The sequence below is a fragment of the Topomyia yanbarensis genome, chromosome 1, assembly GCF_030247195.1.
Source record: "Topomyia yanbarensis strain Yona2022 chromosome 1, ASM3024719v1, whole genome shotgun sequence".
In the NCBI taxonomy this organism is placed as follows: Eukaryota; Metazoa; Arthropoda; class Insecta; order Diptera; family Culicidae; genus Topomyia; species Topomyia yanbarensis.
In genome coordinates this window covers 190,659,745-190,677,221 of record NC_080670.1, presented here as the reverse complement: position 1 = coordinate 190,677,221, position 17,477 = coordinate 190,659,745, and the positions used below count along the sequence as shown (strand labels likewise).

Below are 17,477 nucleotides of genomic sequence, written 5' to 3'. Positions count from 1 at the left end.
GTTTTGGTACTGATTCTTCTCTTATCCTTCTCTTTTAACTATTTGTTTTTTTTCCTTTTACCTATTTCCTGTTTATTTTTTAGTTTTTCTTTAATATGCAAGTTTTTGAGTTTAATGAGGTCTTTAAAAAATAGCTCCATAATTTTTTGTTTTAAAATTTTGTGTAACTCTAGAACAAGTGAAGTCAAATTTTTTTAAGCAATTTAAAAAATTAGTTGTAAAATTCTTCATAAATTTAAAAAAAATATGAAAGATAACAATCCTTAGTTGCTGCCTTACCAAGTGGCATTCTCTGCTACCTTTAAAAAAACACTCAACTTTCTTGGCAAAACCTATAAAATAAAAAGAAAAATAAACGAAGGAAGGATACGTCTTATGAAAAATTTTTAGTTTTTATTCGAAAATTCAGTCTTTTTTATCAGTGTGTCTTTTTGCCTTTAGCCAGTTGGCCTGTACCCATACCGAATTGACCTTCGATAATTTTTCTCCGAGGTTTTCATCCCAAATTTTTATTTGTCGGTAATGTACCATTAACACAGAAAGTTAAGGGTCGCTAGTTATGTTATGACGAATAAATAGTTGTGCGTGGGTCTAGAACTAAGTACCATTATGTATGTGTTCAATCAGTGCTCATGTTTGTATGAGATTGTACAATGTATGATGGTCTCTCTCGGTAGCCGGCTGCCTAGAGGCTAAATAAATAATTAAATTTGATGTGGCAATGAGGGAATATTAAATTTAAACTGAACCTATTTCTGTTTTACTGAGTCGTTTTTCCAGCACATATAAGAGACAAAAGCAATCGTGAATTTGCAAACCACGATTAGCAGCATACTTCGGAAGGCAAAGCAAATCTTTTGCTTGCAATTATTGCCTAGAACTATGTTCTTCTTTGTCAAAGAAATATTACAGTAACCTTACGATCACTTCACAGTGATGACACAATTAAGCGTGGTCAAACCAAATTAAACATCGATCAATTATACTGTCAATCAACTAACAAAGCTCCACTAGCACACATACCTTAAATGGAATCACGACGATCGGAGATCTCTTTACCAATCCGAGATCTCAGGACACGACAAATCAGCTCATTACAACCAGAACTTTTATTAATTCTTACCTCGATCCAATTTCGCATTCAATTCAATAGAAACGGATCCAAGTACACTTAATTGCTTTAAGCAAACAAACAGATCCAAAGGATCGATATTACGGCTCTACCCCATTTGGCATAATGTGATATGGCATAATGCCATTTGGCATAATGTCATATGGCATAATGGTTATTTGGCATAATGGTTATTTGGCATAATAGTCAGTTGGCATAAAGGTGACTTGGCATAATGGCAATTTGGCATAATGACCATTTGGTATAAAGACCATTTGGCATAACGCCATTTGGCATAACACCATTTGGCATAAAGCCATTTGGCATAACGCCATTTGGCATAATTCTATTTGGTATATTTTTGTATTTGGCAAAGTGAACATTGGATTAACGACAAGCTAGCATCTACTTATGTAAATTTTAAATAGAAATTTTGACAATCTTTCTATTTAAGAACAGCTCATGTTTAAAAGAAGGGAAAATCATCAATGATTTATACCGAACTATCTAGTCTGTACTTATCCTAATTATTGAAAGATAAATGACAAACTTTACTGAAAATTCATCCTTCTTTTAATTATGAGCTGTTCTTTAATGCGAAAGTTTGCAAATTCCTAATTTCATATTTCCACAATTTATGACATCTTACTCAAAGCAAATTTTACTTTTAAAATCCTTGTGTAAATAAATTCAGTAAACTAAGCATTTGTTCTGGTTCTGTTTCTTTCAATAGTTTATGTGCAAATTAAAACAAGATAAATTATATTCAATGATTTTATTCGTATAAACCGTCATAGGGATTAGAAAACTTAATTAAAAAAATCATCTTTGTTGCGAGCCCAGATTTGCTGCTATTGCTTGAAGATAATTAATAGTATCAAAATTTTGTAAGTTCGTAACATTTTTGCACAGTTTCGCATCAATTATCTGATCTTTGGTACGACGCTTCTTCTCGGAGGTTAGTGACATATGCGCCAAGATTTGTGAAGCGATAAATTTTTCCTCTAGTTTCAGTTCTTCGATGATATGCATCAGACCAGCACTGCGACCCACCAGACGACTCCAATGACCATTATCATTAAAAATAGAATTTTTATTTTTGATGCCAGATGTCTTTAAGGTGCATGACTTGCCGTCGAGATTTGATGCAAACTAAAAAAAAAATTGACCAAAATTTACTTTTTCCGATTTTGGCACATTTTTGTCTTTCTCATATAGAAAGGTTATGAAATTACTCTGAAAACCGTCAACCTAATCCTAATAATTTTTTTTTGGCTGGCATAAGGTTTCTGGATTTTAACAGGGGCGTAGTTGAAGGTATACGGAGAGGGGTTACCCCCCCCCTCTACTGTTCACTCCCCTCCCTTTAAAATCCCCTTAAATCACCCCTCAGACCAACACCCCACCCAGCTCCCAACCCTCTTTAAACCACCACCATATTACAAAGCATACCAAATTAAGCTGGGGAGTCGTTCGTTCGTGGGATTTTCGCCCTCCTCACACACCCACCCCCGCATGACAAAATGAGCTAGCAAGCAGATAACATTGAACTAATGCTGATTAGACTAATTAAGTATGATATTTTTTTTGTTTCAAGTGTTTCACCGTCGACACGTATCTCATCAAGTTCGTGGCTGGCAAGCCATTGTGTATAAGTGCAAAGTGTACTATGAATGTAATAGACATTTCCACAATTATGTTGAAAATAACCTGCCACCAAGCCGTATTTTTTGTAGAGATGAGAATGGCACAATTGAACCGCTAGGTGGGTTAAAACAGGTTTTTTTGTATGTATTAAAATAGTTTTCATTTTTGTTGAAAATCTGCAACAAACGACTTTGTTGGATATATTTCCACCAGTTCATGCTAAAATGAAAAAAAAAAAACATCCATCATGCCTTGAACTCTTCGGCAAACGCATTGATAAGACCCTTTCCAAATTTGTTAAAATCACTTCTGGATGCAATTCAACGTCGATCTCATCAGCAATTTCGATAAGCTTAGACAATACTGCTCTATAGAGAGATTCTGATTTGCTTGTCATTGGAGCAAACACCAAAGGGAAGGTGCAGTGCTCCCCTCGATAGTAAAACGCAGACGAAATAAACTAGTCGAATGTCTTGTAGACCAGGTTTATCTTTCCTGGACCGTCAATCACCATTCTCCCTGCACTCATAACGCATAGGCATTCTCTTTATTTGCGCACATTCAATAAATGCTGGGTGCTAATTGGTTATGCCAAATCACCCTTATGCCAAATGACATTATGCCAAATGGCATTATGCCAAATGACCATTATGCCAAACGGTATTATGCCAAATGACCATTATGCTAAATGACTATTATGCCAAATGGTCATTATGCCAAATGGTCATTATGCCAAATAGCATTATGCCAAAAGGCATTATGCCAAATGACATTATGCCAAATGGGATAGAGCCCGAGATTACGGGCTCTCCGGTATGGAATTGGGGCGCACGATTTTCCCCCCAAGATCTAATGCGCGCGCCCGCGAGTGACCACACAGCAACTCATGATCGAAGTTGTTACACTTTCCTACCGCCACAAGGTCGTCCTCTGTTGATGGGATTTTTAAACGATTAAACCAACCGCTTTTTAGTATGGAATCGGCGAACAAAGTAGGCGCTTAGGTATCTTAATTAAAGCACACCAAACCAACGAAAAAAATCGTGAGCCTGACTCGGTTACGGTTCGACCTATAGAGCTTTTTGGCGACTGCCGCTGCGACTGCGACCGCAGTAGATCTTGTTGATTCGATGTTTTTAGCACCTTTTCTTCGTTCGGTTCGGATTTCCGCTTACTTGGATGGGAGTGGTGTTGCAGCACGCGAGCGGAACTGCACCCAAAAAGCTGCGGCGGGTAATTGAGCTGTGTGGCGGCGAACCAGCGCCTACTTGCGATGAGAACGTTCTACGGTGTCAATAAAGAATGGCCCAGAAAAGGAGGAAGTCTTTTTCTATGGGAACGAGCTTTTTAAGTAGCTTTTTTTTAAAAGAAATTTATTATTTAAATTTGTTTACACTACATCCAGTAAAGCATCTCTTCTATTCGATTAAATTCCCAACAAGCCTCACCACATCTCATCGGAAGCTTTACTTATCATAATCGAAATCTTTACGAGCTGTGGAAGCTTTTGTTCCGAACTGACCCGGAACGAACGAACGAAAGAGTTCCCATTTCCCATCGTGAAATTCAATCAACCCAAACAGAGCACTTTCTCCGTTCGACCGAACCATGCAGCTCTTCCGTCGGCCTCAATTTGTGCACTTTAATTAAATTATAAATATTCACAGAGAAAATCTGTCCCATCATCTGTGTCAGTGTTATAGAACCAATTTGTAAGAAAGCTACAGGCCTCAGCTTTGCGGCCAATAAAAATTAAGATGCACACAATTTGATAACACGTGTCCCAGGCCCCCAAGCAACCCGAAGCCAATCAGGAAAAGAACGAACAGTTTGTTCTTCACCTTTCCGCTCGATTAGGCTATTTTATTGGCAGTTGGTTGCTCTCTGAAAGAGTCCAAAAACCGACTTCGTTCCGGCGAGAATCGGGTCGCATATTTCAGAATCTTAGTGGCTTGTCGGTATAGAGAGCTTCTCCTTGCTGCAATTTGATGAGTTCGGGAATTTACAACGTCTGAGTAAAATTTCTCCTTCCAAAGCCAGCCAACCTATCGTTGAAAACCAGCTTCCCATCTGGTTTCAAAACCAAGCATCTCGTAGCGTCGACCCGAATGACAGCACAGACTTGATGGCCTTAGTGAATCCGAGACCAGCAGCGCCCATCATCTTATGCTTATGAGCTTTAAGATTTGATTTTTGAAAAATTGATTCTGTTGCAAAGCCCATCAGCTTCCCGGAGTCTCTTTCGTTCTCTGTAAGCTGCTATCTTAAATCCTTGGACCAGACGTCCAACAGCATCCAGTCAGCCAGCCAACCAGCCATGACCAAGGCTCAACACCCAGCCAATATATGCAAATACTTCGCTCGGATCGGGTACGATACGGAGAAGGAACAAGCTACTGTGGCCATAAATCAATGATAAGAATTCAGTAAAATCCTGCAGCTGCATTATGTGGGGTCCATTGAAGCGAGATGAAGATAGGTAATCATTAACTCGGTTGATGAAGTGCACACTACAACTATAGCCAGCCCACAACACGTGGTAGATATGCGTACGTAACGTGCTGGTCCCCCCCCAACCGAGCAACATCATTCCGATTAGAGATTTCCGATTTCCGCCCGGCATCAGCAACAACAACAACAACTACCACAAGAAGAAGGAAACAATTAGTTTTAAATTGGGTTGTAAATTTGGATCGATGGGGAGCCTTCTCGGTCTACGGAACAATCTCTGGGGCTTACTGGTGGAGTAGATATAGGTAGATGGCTCGATATGGGTGGCTGGACTGGCACTTTCAGAGATGTCCGCCTTTCGGATTTGGTCGGCAGGTAGTGTTAGGTGGAAAATAAATTGGTATTTGGGGGTCGATTGGTATTTCAACTAAGGTAAGTCAGGGCGTAACTTTCAGTAATGCAACTACTGACCTTCGTTTCGGTCGACTACTCTAGGTGGTGTTTCCTAGTAACAATTTAGGCTGTATGACACTGCCCGTAAAATTTGGGTGACCGACCAACCCAGATCCTACGACTCCGACCGAAAGAACCTAAAAATTCTTTGACACGTTTACACTTACTAATGACTATCTAAATATTCATGATCTCACCCGAGAAATATGTACCAATTTAGTCTTCCATCATTCCACAAATTCACATTCCAGTTTCTTTTGTTATGACTACGGCTAACAAGTTTCAAATTTTTTTAACAAACAGGAGTGACAGATTTTGAACGTTGGTAACTTTCATTGTACTACACGGAATTCCACAATGTTTGCGTCAATCAATCGGGCAAATGTTCACCAATTTTGTATTAAATTTTGAACTATGTATGACCTCTATAAATCCCTCTTCTAGGCTGCTGATTGGATTGACGGTATGACAAACATCTTCATGCAATATTATTGACCTCTAAACGAAAGTTGCTATAAGATTTTGCACAGTGTTTTTTTTTCGCCAAAAAACAGTAATGATATCTTCTAGAATGTTTTATGATGATCCAAGATCTTCATTTTACTTATATTGTTATAGTGATTAGTCCTCCTTGAAGAGAGATATTTGCTACAATTTTTTTTTGTTTCAAAGTATGAAAAACAAGATGCAGTCTTCCGAAAAGTTAATGAACTTGATTTTACGAACAACTTTACTGAAGACCAGAAATCTCTATTTGTAGTGCACTCGAAGTTATTGACCGTTGTTTGTGAATGACCCCTTAAAAACTGTTTTTTCAACATAACATCTTCAAAAATATCGGCAGAAAAATCTGCAACATGTTCCAGAAAGTTATTCGTCTTATCAAGATACATATCTCTCTAGAAAAGTTCGTGCATCTGAGAAGTTATTGGATGAATTTCGCGCTAAATCGTATTCAGAGTTGGCAGCACCCTCCCAGATTTTAATGATGAAACTTTTTGTACATGAAGACTTTGTCACTTTGACTTGTTTTTCCAAAAACGATCTAGAATGTCTTTTGAAAAGGGTCAAACTTTTTTACCATTTTTTATCAAATGGCTATAGTCTAAAAATGACAAATCCTGCAAAAAAAGTTGTAGGATTGATTTACACAAAATTAGTAAAATTTTTGAATATAAATATCGAAAAAATTGTTCATCGACTCCTACACTGAAAAAAATCGATTTAAAAAATTTAAATTTGATTTACAAAAAAACCCATCTTTGATTTGGATGAAACTTTGTTCCAAGATAGGTAATTATGTTCCCTACCTGCCGTCAAAAATTGATGTTGGGCACTTTCAAGGATTTAAAAAAAACTTCCTTGTCCAAACAGAACTTTTTTTCAGTGTATTTTTATTCAGTGTTCAGAGACCAGAAGCTAGAATCCCGAGGAGAGAATCCATACTCCACTTTCCAAAGCCCAGAGTCCAGAGTCTCGAGGAGAGAGACCAGAGTACAGAGTCGCGAGTCCTTAACCCGAAATACTGAGGCGAGTCTAGAGTCCAGAGTTCAGTGTCGAGAACGCAGAGTTCAGAGTCCACAGCGCAGCGATCAGAATCCAGATTTCTGAAGACAGATCTCAGATTCCAGAATCCAGAGTTCCGAGTGCAGAGTTCAGAACGTAGAGTTCAGAGACCAGAGTTCAGGTGCCAGAGCCCAGAGTCCAAAACCCGGAGTCCAGAGCCCAGAAACCAGAGTCTAGAATTCTTATTCCGAAATACTGAGCCCATAGTCCTCAGCACATAATCCAGAACCCAAAGTCCAGAGCCCCTAACCCAAAATAGTGAGACCAGAGTTTAAAGTCCAGAATCCAGAGTTCGATAATCCAGAGTTTAGATTCCATAGCCCAGCGACCAGAACGCAGAGTCCCGAGAAGAGAGCTCAGAGTCCGGAGTCCCGAGTGCAGAGTGCATAGTCCAGAGTTTAGAGTCCAGAGTCCACAGCTCAGAGACCAAAGTCCAGAATAAAAACCCAGAGCCCATAGCTCAGAGATCACAGTCTACAGTCCAGAGTCCATAGCACAGAATCTCGACGCGAAAGCTCAGAATCCAGAGAATGTAGAGTCCAGAGTTCAGAGTGCAGAAAACAGAGTTGAGAATCCTGGGTCCAGAGTCCAGAGCCCAGAGTCCTCAACCCAAAATTACTGTGACCAGAGTCCAGAGCCCGAAGTACTTAACCCAAAATACTGAGACAAGAGTTCACCCTAGTAACAATTGAGGTTTCATGGCACTCTTGAAGCCTTTCTTAAAACCTAGAATGCACTTGTAGTGTGCTATAAAACTAGAAATGCTACTTGGGGACTCCAGAGCACAGAGCCCAGAGGCCAGAATCCAGAGTCCATAACACAGAATCTCGAGGCGAGAGTCCAGAGTCTAGAACACAGTGTGAAGCGTTTAAAGTTCAGAATTTTGAGCTCAGAGTCCAGAGACGAGAATCCTGATATCAGAGTCCAGAGACCACCCAAAATACTGAGCCCAGTGTCCCGAGTTCAGAACCCGGAGCCCAGAGTCTAGAACACAGAGCCCAGAAACGAGAATCCAGAGTCCCGAGGAGAGAGCCCACAGTCCAGAATCAAGAGACCCGAGTGCAGAGCCTAAAATTTAGATTCCAGAAGGATCAAGACCCCAGATACCAGAGTCCATGGTTCAAAGTCCAGAGTGCATACCACAGAAAGTCGAGGCCAGCGGCAAGAGTTCATCATCCAGCGATAAGAGTGAAGAGTCCAGAATCTAAAGTTTAGTGTCCATAGTCGAGAGACCAGAATCCAGAGTCCCGAAGGGAGCCAAGAGTCTAAAATCCAGAGTCCCGAGAGCAGATTCCAGAGGTCAGAGCCCAGACTTCAGAGTCTAGAGTCCGGATTCCAGAGTTCAGAATCAAGATCCCAGAGACCATAGCTCAGAGTCTAGAGTCCATAGCACAGAATATCGAGGCCAGAACCCGGTGTCCAGAATCTAGAGTTCACAGTCTAGAATCTTGACTGTCTGGGTATTTTCGGAATGGTCTTGACGAGTAGATGCCAGAAATTTATGTCTGACGCCTGACAGTGTATTTTTATTCAGGGTTCAGAGACCAGAACCTACAATCCCGAAGAGAGAATCCGGACTCCAGTTGCCATAGCCCACAGTCCAGAGTCTTGAGGAGAGAGAGACCAGAGTCCAGAGTCGCGAGTCCTTAACCTGAAATACTGAGGCGAGTCTACAGTCCAGAATCCAGAGTTCAGTGTCGAGAACGCAGAGTCCAGAGTCCATAGCGCAGCGATCAGTACCCAGATTTCTGAAGACAGAGCTCAGATTCCAGAGTTCCGAGTGCAGAGCTCAGAACGTAGAGTTCAGAGCCCACAGTTCAGAGCTCAGATGCCAGAGCCCAGAGTCCAAAACCCAGAGTCCAGAGCCCAGAAACCAGATTCTAGAATTCTTATCCCGAAATACTGAGCCCATAGTCCTCAGCACATAATCCAGAGCCCATAGCCCCTAACCCAAAATAGTGAGACCAGAGTTGAAAGTCCAGAATCCGGAGCTCAGATTCGATAATCCAGAGTTTAGATTCCATAGCCCAGCGACCAAAACGCAGGGTTCCGAGAACGAGCCCAGATTCCGGAGTCCAGAATCCAGAGTTCCGAGTGCAGAATTTAGAGTCCAGAGTCCACAGTTCAGAGGCCAAAGTCCAGAATAAAAAGACCCAGATCCCATAGCTCAGAGACCACAGTCTACAGTCCAGAGTCCAAAGCACAGAATCTCGCGAGGCGAGAGCTCAGAATCCAGAGAATGTAGAGTCCAGAGTTCAGAGTGCAGAGAACAGAGTCGGGAATCCTGGACCCAGAGTCCAGAGCCTCAACCCAAAATTACTGTGGCCAGCGTCCAGAGCTTTGAGACCAGAATCCAGAACCCGAAGTACTTAACCCAAAATACTGAGGCAAGAGTTCAGACTCCAGAGCCCAGAACCCAGAGGCCAGAATCCAGAGTCCATAACAGAGAATCTCGAGGCGAGAGTCCAGTGTTCAGAACATAGCGTGAAGAGTGCATCATCCAGAGTTTAAATTCCGTTAGTAACCAATCACTATTTGAAACACACTATTTTTCAAAAATTGCCACATTACTTTGAAAATATACGAGATAAGCCGTTGTTGTAATATAGAAAGTTGTCCTTTTTGGTGATTCAAATCTTTTTTTTGTAGGAATATTTAAACGTTATAGTAATGAATTGGCGTTTGAAGGGGTCATCCACAAACAACCAGCAAAGATGTTGAAGATGTTAAAGATAAAGACTTTGTGTCTTCAGCAAAGTTGTTCGCAAAAGCTTGTTCTCCAGTATTGTCGAAGGCATAATTTTAATATATGCACTTCTAAGAAAATTGCCAAATTTATCTTACTTTTAGGGAGATAAATCATTAAAATAACAACACCATATGAAAGGGCTTGTAAAGTCTACAGATTCCTCCGAAGACGTCAATAGCTCAAATTTAACGATTCAGGCGTAATTAATAGTGCGCACAATTTTGGTAAAAAAAATCCCTGTGTGTTGATTGCAATACGCCTCAATAGTGGTGCATAGAGGAGGGCGACGGGGGCCTTTTTTATATTGCATACTTTTTCCTACTCTCACCAGCCCAAAGCAAAGTTCAACAATTAGTTGGTGTTTCTACTACATATGAGGTGGTTTGGTGCTGCAGTGAAGACCCGATTTTTTAAGCCTCCGATTTAGTCAGTCTCTAAAATGAAAATATGTTTGATAGGTTCTAGAAAACGAACCAACAGTTACGGTTTGCTAAAAAGAATGAAAACAATATGTTCCGATTTTCTCAATGTTCCCATTTGTCAGCGTAAAATAAACCAATCATTAGATTTATTTTTTGCCATTCTGCTCTTGATTGCCACAATATCTACTGCCTTTCTCTAATATTATTGTAATATACGTTCGATTCGTATCTATCTAACCTTTACTGAATGTATGTCTAATTATTGTGTTGTTTGTTTCTTTGCTGTTTCTTTCTCGGCGACACTCAATAGCACATGGGAATGTGCAAAGACCATACGGTTATAGAAACGCATTAGTACACACGACATTTCAAACGTGCTAGCATAAGCGACATACAAACGCACAGACGATAAAAAGTACGTGCACAATAACGTACAAACGCTCGAGCCCTTCGCGATAATACAAGTCCGGTCGTAAAGACGATCGATCATGCATACCTACGCTCGTGATCTCGCAATCATGAAATCCTGTTAATGATTAAGTAAACAAATTTTAAACGCAGTCTCAAGCACCAACATACAAACACCCACTCTTACGATATCTTGAGCCGAACTTGTCTGGCAGATCCCACTTTAAAATACGGAAACAACAAAAATTTTAATTATCTTCAAACAATTTTTACATTCTTTAGTTAAACATAATTGACAGGCATTTTTTGCTTTGGCTGAACATGATGTTTTTTCTAATTATGAGTTTTTGAACTTTTGAAGTTTATAAAATTGAACATTACACTAGACCACAGGTTTCAGGGCGCCATAACTAGAGACATCAGTAAGAACGGGGTGTTGACTTTCTCAGAACGATGGCCCACACGAACAGTCAGAAGACCTCGCGAATATGCAAACAACTACACGGTTTTATGAACGAAATCAAACATTCAAAGCTATTCATCCGCGGCATAAAAGCATCCACGCGATCAGAAGAAACGTTGACCTGAAATCGCTTGTGCCCTTCGCGATAATACAAATCTGGTCACGCTTGAGAACATGCAATCTTGGCCATCCGCACACACTTACGCGCGCGACCTTTCATACATAAAACGTTCCGGTGACGAAGTCCATGTATTAGCACTTACGAATTCATCAACGCAGTTTCAAGTACGATTATATCAACGTCCGTTCCTACGTGTTCATGAATCGTTCACGCCTAGAAGCCTCCAGTCTCGGCTAAATAAAAACTAACTCATGTACACTAGAAGTCTTGGGGCACCATGACCGGATACTCAATACTCTAGCGATATGAGGAAACTCACTTTCTTCAAGATTTGAAGCATAGACTCACCATCATCGATCGCGTGAATATTGAAATGCCAACGCAAATGCGCAAGCACCCGATTAAACAAACGTATCTATACGAGCGAAATTACATACACAAGCACACGCGATCAAACTCGGTAACATACAAACGCTCGAGCTCTGCGCGATAGTACAACATCGGTCACAACCGGGAATATGCAGTTGCGATCATCCACACAAACCAAATACCCTGTGATCTCACAAACATAAAATCGACCCTGTTATTTGGGTGAACTTTCTAACGCCTACAGATTTATAAACGCGTTCTCAAGTACGATTATATAGACCTGCGTTTCCCAATCATGAATTTGTCACGTCCGGAAGTCTACTAAAAAAATATCGCTCATATCAACTAGACAACATAACCGGGAACTATAGTGATATGGGGAAACCCACTCTCTTCTAGCATCTGAACCGTGCACTGAAAATTAAGGGATCCTTCTCCTGGACTCGGTGGAACATCAATATTTGAGAATTTTTTTTGCGGAAAAATTAAAAGACATGCGAACTTCTGCTTTTGATCTTGTATTCGTTGTTTATCGATGATTAGAAAATGGATTTTTTTAGAAAATTCAAAATGGTGGATTTCGTCGGCCTGTGCGCGCGAAACATCGTCCAACTTCTCCAAATGCAGGGCCTCTCGTAGTTAACCGAAATGAGAAATTGATATTATTTATTAAAACAGATAAGATTTCCTATCACTTATACTTAATTTCAATAAATTTAGATGAAAAAAAAACAAATGTAGATGTAAAAGAAAAAGTCAAATTTGTCTCTTTTTTACTGTAATCTCGTTTAAAAATTATACATAAATAATTTTTCGTGCCAGTGTTAGGTATAAGTCAAACAAATACTTCCATACATTTTTTTTTGGATAAAGGAAATCAGATCAATAGAAGAAGCCCCGTTCTTGTCATAAGAAGAAAAATATGGTTTTCAGAAAAACGCCTTTTTTAAGCCGCCATTTTGACTTTTCGAAAAAAAAATCATTTTTAAATTTTCGATAAATAACGAATAAAAGATCAAAAGCAGAAGTTCGTATGTTTTTTCATTTCTCCACAAAAAAAATCTCAAATATTGGTTTAATTCTCCGCCGAATCCAGGAGAAGGTCCCCTTTAGTACTAGATTCACGGTCTTCGTGATAGTACCATTCATGCGAATGGTAACACGGTCATAAATTCGAATTTATACACTCTAAGTTACATACGCGACATACAAACGCCCACGCGATCGAACGCGGGTAACATATAAACGCTGGAGCCCTTCGCGATGATACACAAAAACGAACACGCCCAAGTGTTCGCAATCACAAAAACGCTACTGCACTTATAATCTGAGAAGCACAAACAAATAAACGCTCATTTTCACGCGATCGTAATGTCCTTACGTCCGAACACCTAAACCGTACACTCAATATCACAATCCGAATCACGGCCCGGTACAATCGGCCTTGAGCAGTGTTTTAGTGGGTAACATTTTAAGTCTCGTTTGCAATTGTAGGGAGTGTTTCTAGCGGGGAGCCCTTCCGAGATTCAGGTTCTACAGCTCCAGTAGGATAACTATAAAAAAAAAACAATATATTAATATATTTTTAGAATTTTTACTATTGGTAATTAAAAATATAATTTTCTTATAGAATATTGCAAATCAAAATGCTCATAATAAAAAATTTCCAAAATGTCGACGTTTTCAAGATATTTTAAATTTTGTTCAAACAGAAACATTTGTTTGGTTTCATTACGACCTTTTCATAAGTTATTCAATTCATGTTTCTCCATCAAGAACAATGGGCTTTTGACATCAAGGCGATATTGTGAATCAAATGAAAGCTATATGAATACAATAAAAATATAATTCCTTGTGAGTCTTGTTTTTTTTTCTTTTTTCAAGGTTTTTAAGAGCGTATCGAAATAGAAAAAATGACCGAAACGGTGACAATTTACCTTTTATTGGACACACTGAAAAAGATACTTGAGGACATATTTTCTCACTGTGTCCAACAAAAGGTGAATTGTCACCGTTTCGGTCATTCTTTCTATCTATTTTCCATTGGGGACCATTCATAAATTACGTAACGCTTTTAGGGGTGGGGTACAAGTTGTGACATGTTGTGACATAGGGGGGAGGGGGAGTTTGCTAAATCGTTACGTAACATGTTTTAATCGAAGAAAAAAAATTTCTAGGAATTTGTTACGTAATAGGGGAGGGGGGATGGAGAAATTTGTGACATTTTGTCAATTTTGGGCAATTTTTGCGTTACGTAATTTATGGACACGTTCTTAAAAGATAATTTACAGACATACAGACAGTTCACATATTTATAGTATTGCAATTTTTAACTATTTTCAGGCAAAAAAAAAATCGATTTTTGTTCTAAATCTCTGTAAAATAGGCTCACGTTAATCCAGTTTCCGAATACATTTGTTCCGCATTTTCTTATGATTCGGAAACGTTAGCTGCGAACAAAAGATTTCAAAATGTCAAACAGAATGTTCCCGTCACTGACGCAGCGTCAGGCCCGATTTTGAAAAGATTCGACTTGGTCTCATTAGAATCCGACACTAACGTAGAGCCGGACTAAGCTCTCTTGCGGGACATCACGCTTGACTAGATGTTTGCTCCGGAACACAAATGATGTCACCGTTTTTATTTTTTGAGCTACCGTCAATCCAGCGCTAGCTTACTCCGGTTCTAAGATAGTGTTGGACTCTGATGAGACCGCAAATTCCATAACTGATTTAGTTAAATGAGGCAAATCAGGGCGTACAACCTAGCTCAATTGACTAGAAAATAACGGTCGTATTTTAATATGTATTTTACAACAACAAAATAGTCATCACTCTAAAATAACTTCCAAAAATATGAAATCAGCTTAGAGAATAAATGCAGGATTCAAAAGTAAAAGATAGCGTTTTGTGATAATAATCAAAATCTAGGGTGCTGAGTTCATCTTCACATTATTCTTTTTATCGCACACCGATTTCAAGCTTTCACTTTCGTTAAGTTACTATTTCATAGAAACGTAGCAAAAATAATTATACCAAGTTATATGACGTAGGGTGATGAGCCTATTTTGGCACCATTAGGGAGAGGGTCGCACTATTTTTTGAACAACTTTAAAAGAAGCCATATTATCTATAACCTTTCTCAGAATAAAGTATCAGTGTACTGTTTCTTAAACATCTATATAATGCTTATTTAGCAGAATTGCCTCAATTTTCAGCATAAATGAAAATAAATGTTCCATTCTATGCATCTATTCCCACCTCAATGATTCAATTATCGCCTCATGGGTGTGCCAATTTTCACCTCATCGAAAAACAATCTAGTTGAAACGCAATGCCTCATATTCCATTTGCGTCGATTCTAACTAGCTATCCAGATCATGGACGCCAACGTGTGATTTGTAAAACGAATCATTCTGCTTTTTTCAGCCGATCAAAACAAACGTAAACATCACGCACATCAATGAAATTCATCAGCTGTTAGTAGAAGAGCGCCCAGAATTGCGCACGCAGAAAAAAACCATTCGAAGGTTAGCAACTGGAATGACAAGTTTCACATCACACATTGCTTTCTTTCGATCCGAATTGTATGTGCAGATAAAAATAAAATATCTGCAATCAACAATTAGTTGAATAACTTGAAATAATTGATTACTTATACCTGAAATTGCATTACATCAGATTTACAAGTTCATGTTTTGGTTTGGCCGCACTGGTGATTCTTTTCTGTATGATGGATGCAAAAAGTTGGTTTTGATTGTGGTAGTGTATCAGCAAAACATGCCAATAATAGGAACCCCCGTATTTAGTTTTATCCTATTATAACACTAGGCCTATTCTAGTGTTTGACGAGTGATTTTAAAGTGAAATTATCGTAAAAAGGTTTTCCAGCTAAAATAAAGGTATGTATCAATGCAATGTTTAGTATATTTGTGCAGGAATAACGAGATATGAGGCGGTAAATGCTGGCTCGTAAGTGTTTATTTTGCTAAGCGCCGTTGCATCCAGTTTCGGTTCACTACGGGAGTGAGGCGGATTAGTAGATATTTCAATAAGGCGATTTTGTTTTAATTAACAGTTGGATTTAGAGGATAGTTCTAAATACATATGTGCACAACAAATAAAGAATATAACTATAGCTTATTTTTTCACACCTGTTTTAGCCAAATCGATAGTGTCATTATCTCATATGCTTGGTTCGAAACCAAGGGGTACGAAATAGGGTCACAATAGGCTCTACTGCCATAATAGGCACATCACCCTATATATGATATCATTGATTGCAGGCCGATCAATAAATGAAACAGTGCGTCACCTTCTCTAAGCTCATGGCCCTACATGTACTAGAGCAAGTGACTCGCTCACTCAAACTGGAGGTTGTTGCCATACTACTACATTCTTAACTCTACTGCGTTATCCGAAATCAGTCCGTCAACGCAAACGGGTTACGAAAACGCAAAAAGTAACCACCGAAATCTCACCACCCCAATGACCACGCAGTTGGCGGTGCCGCACTTCAACGGGCTCGTTGGTCTAGGGGTATGATTTTCGCTTAGGGTGCGAGAGGTCCCGGGTTCAAATCCCGGACGAGCCCACCTGCGATCTTTTTTGTTTATTATAATATTTAGTTAATTGGTGCAAATTTAAACTCTATTCTTAGCAACACCTACCCATTCGAAACCGTTTGCTAGAGCAGCGTTTATCATCTCCGTTGAACGCATTATGAGCAATGGTATAGGGCAAAAATAGAGGGCGCATGATTCAAGTTTACGTTGCGTTCAAAAACTAGATATTTCACCATTGTTAGAGTTTTTTGGCATAATATTGATTTTTAGAAATGAAGCAGAGATATTGATACCAATTTATGAGCATTCCATCGATTGTAGGTCTAGTAACTAATGGAATTTTACGACAAACAAAAACTTCTTGCATGGAGGATGGTAAAGTTTTAGATGCGGGATCTCAGTAGGCGTGATTTAAACGTCAAATAACTCAATCTACCTCGATTGTTCATCCTATAAGCTAAACTAAACTAATTGAACTGATTCAAAAACAGGACTTATTAAAACGATTTATCACGCAATATGTCATCTAAACAATTTTTTTTCCAACAAAACTATTACAACTGCTCAAAATCCGATTCATCAGTCTTGAAACTAATGAGACCATCATCAATGTCAAGTACCCTATCATCAATCTCTTCTGCTAAAGACAAATATTAAGTCAATAAGTCAAAGTTCAACAAGTGCCGACCAACAACTTTGACTTTGAAATGCCAATCCTGGGCGTGGTGTGGTGTGTGGTAAGAAGTGGTAAGCTTTTACACGCCAATTCCTGCAATCGGTGCATTTCTTCGAAAGATTTTCATAATGACTTTGGACTAACTCTGTCTCTCTCCCTCTCTCTGACTATCTAGATGAACACGTACCATCTTATCTGCTGATACCAAGTAGTACACGACTAACATGCATACGGGGTACAACTGTTCCCGTTCTCCCCCGAGTGTGTGGTAACTGGTCCCGGTCTCGATCCCAATCCGACCAACAGTAGTAGCATACGATGTGATGATGGAAAGATAAATTTACCAAACCTGCTTCTTCTTCGTCTGAGTCAGAATCCGGGAGGGGTGAAGGGGCAAGCTATTTTAATAAGTCTTTTCAACAGCTAGTTCTTCTCTGAGATTTATCACTTGAAGATTTGAAAAGTGAGAAATGGGTG

General features: G+C 39.3%; 1 protein-coding gene and 1 non-coding gene across 3 annotated transcripts in view; both read left to right on the top strand.

Annotated features, from left to right (window-relative positions):
• LOC131685101 (RING finger protein 17) overlaps nucleotides 1-17,477 on the top strand; it is a 519,412-nt gene that overhangs the window by 246,034 nt on the left and 255,901 nt on the right. The gene's annotated exons all lie outside the window — the stretch shown is intronic.
• Trnap-agg (transfer RNA proline (anticodon AGG)) lies at nucleotides 16,282-16,353 on the top strand. Its single transcript has one exon. It is a non-coding gene; the product is annotated as a tRNA-Pro (tRNA).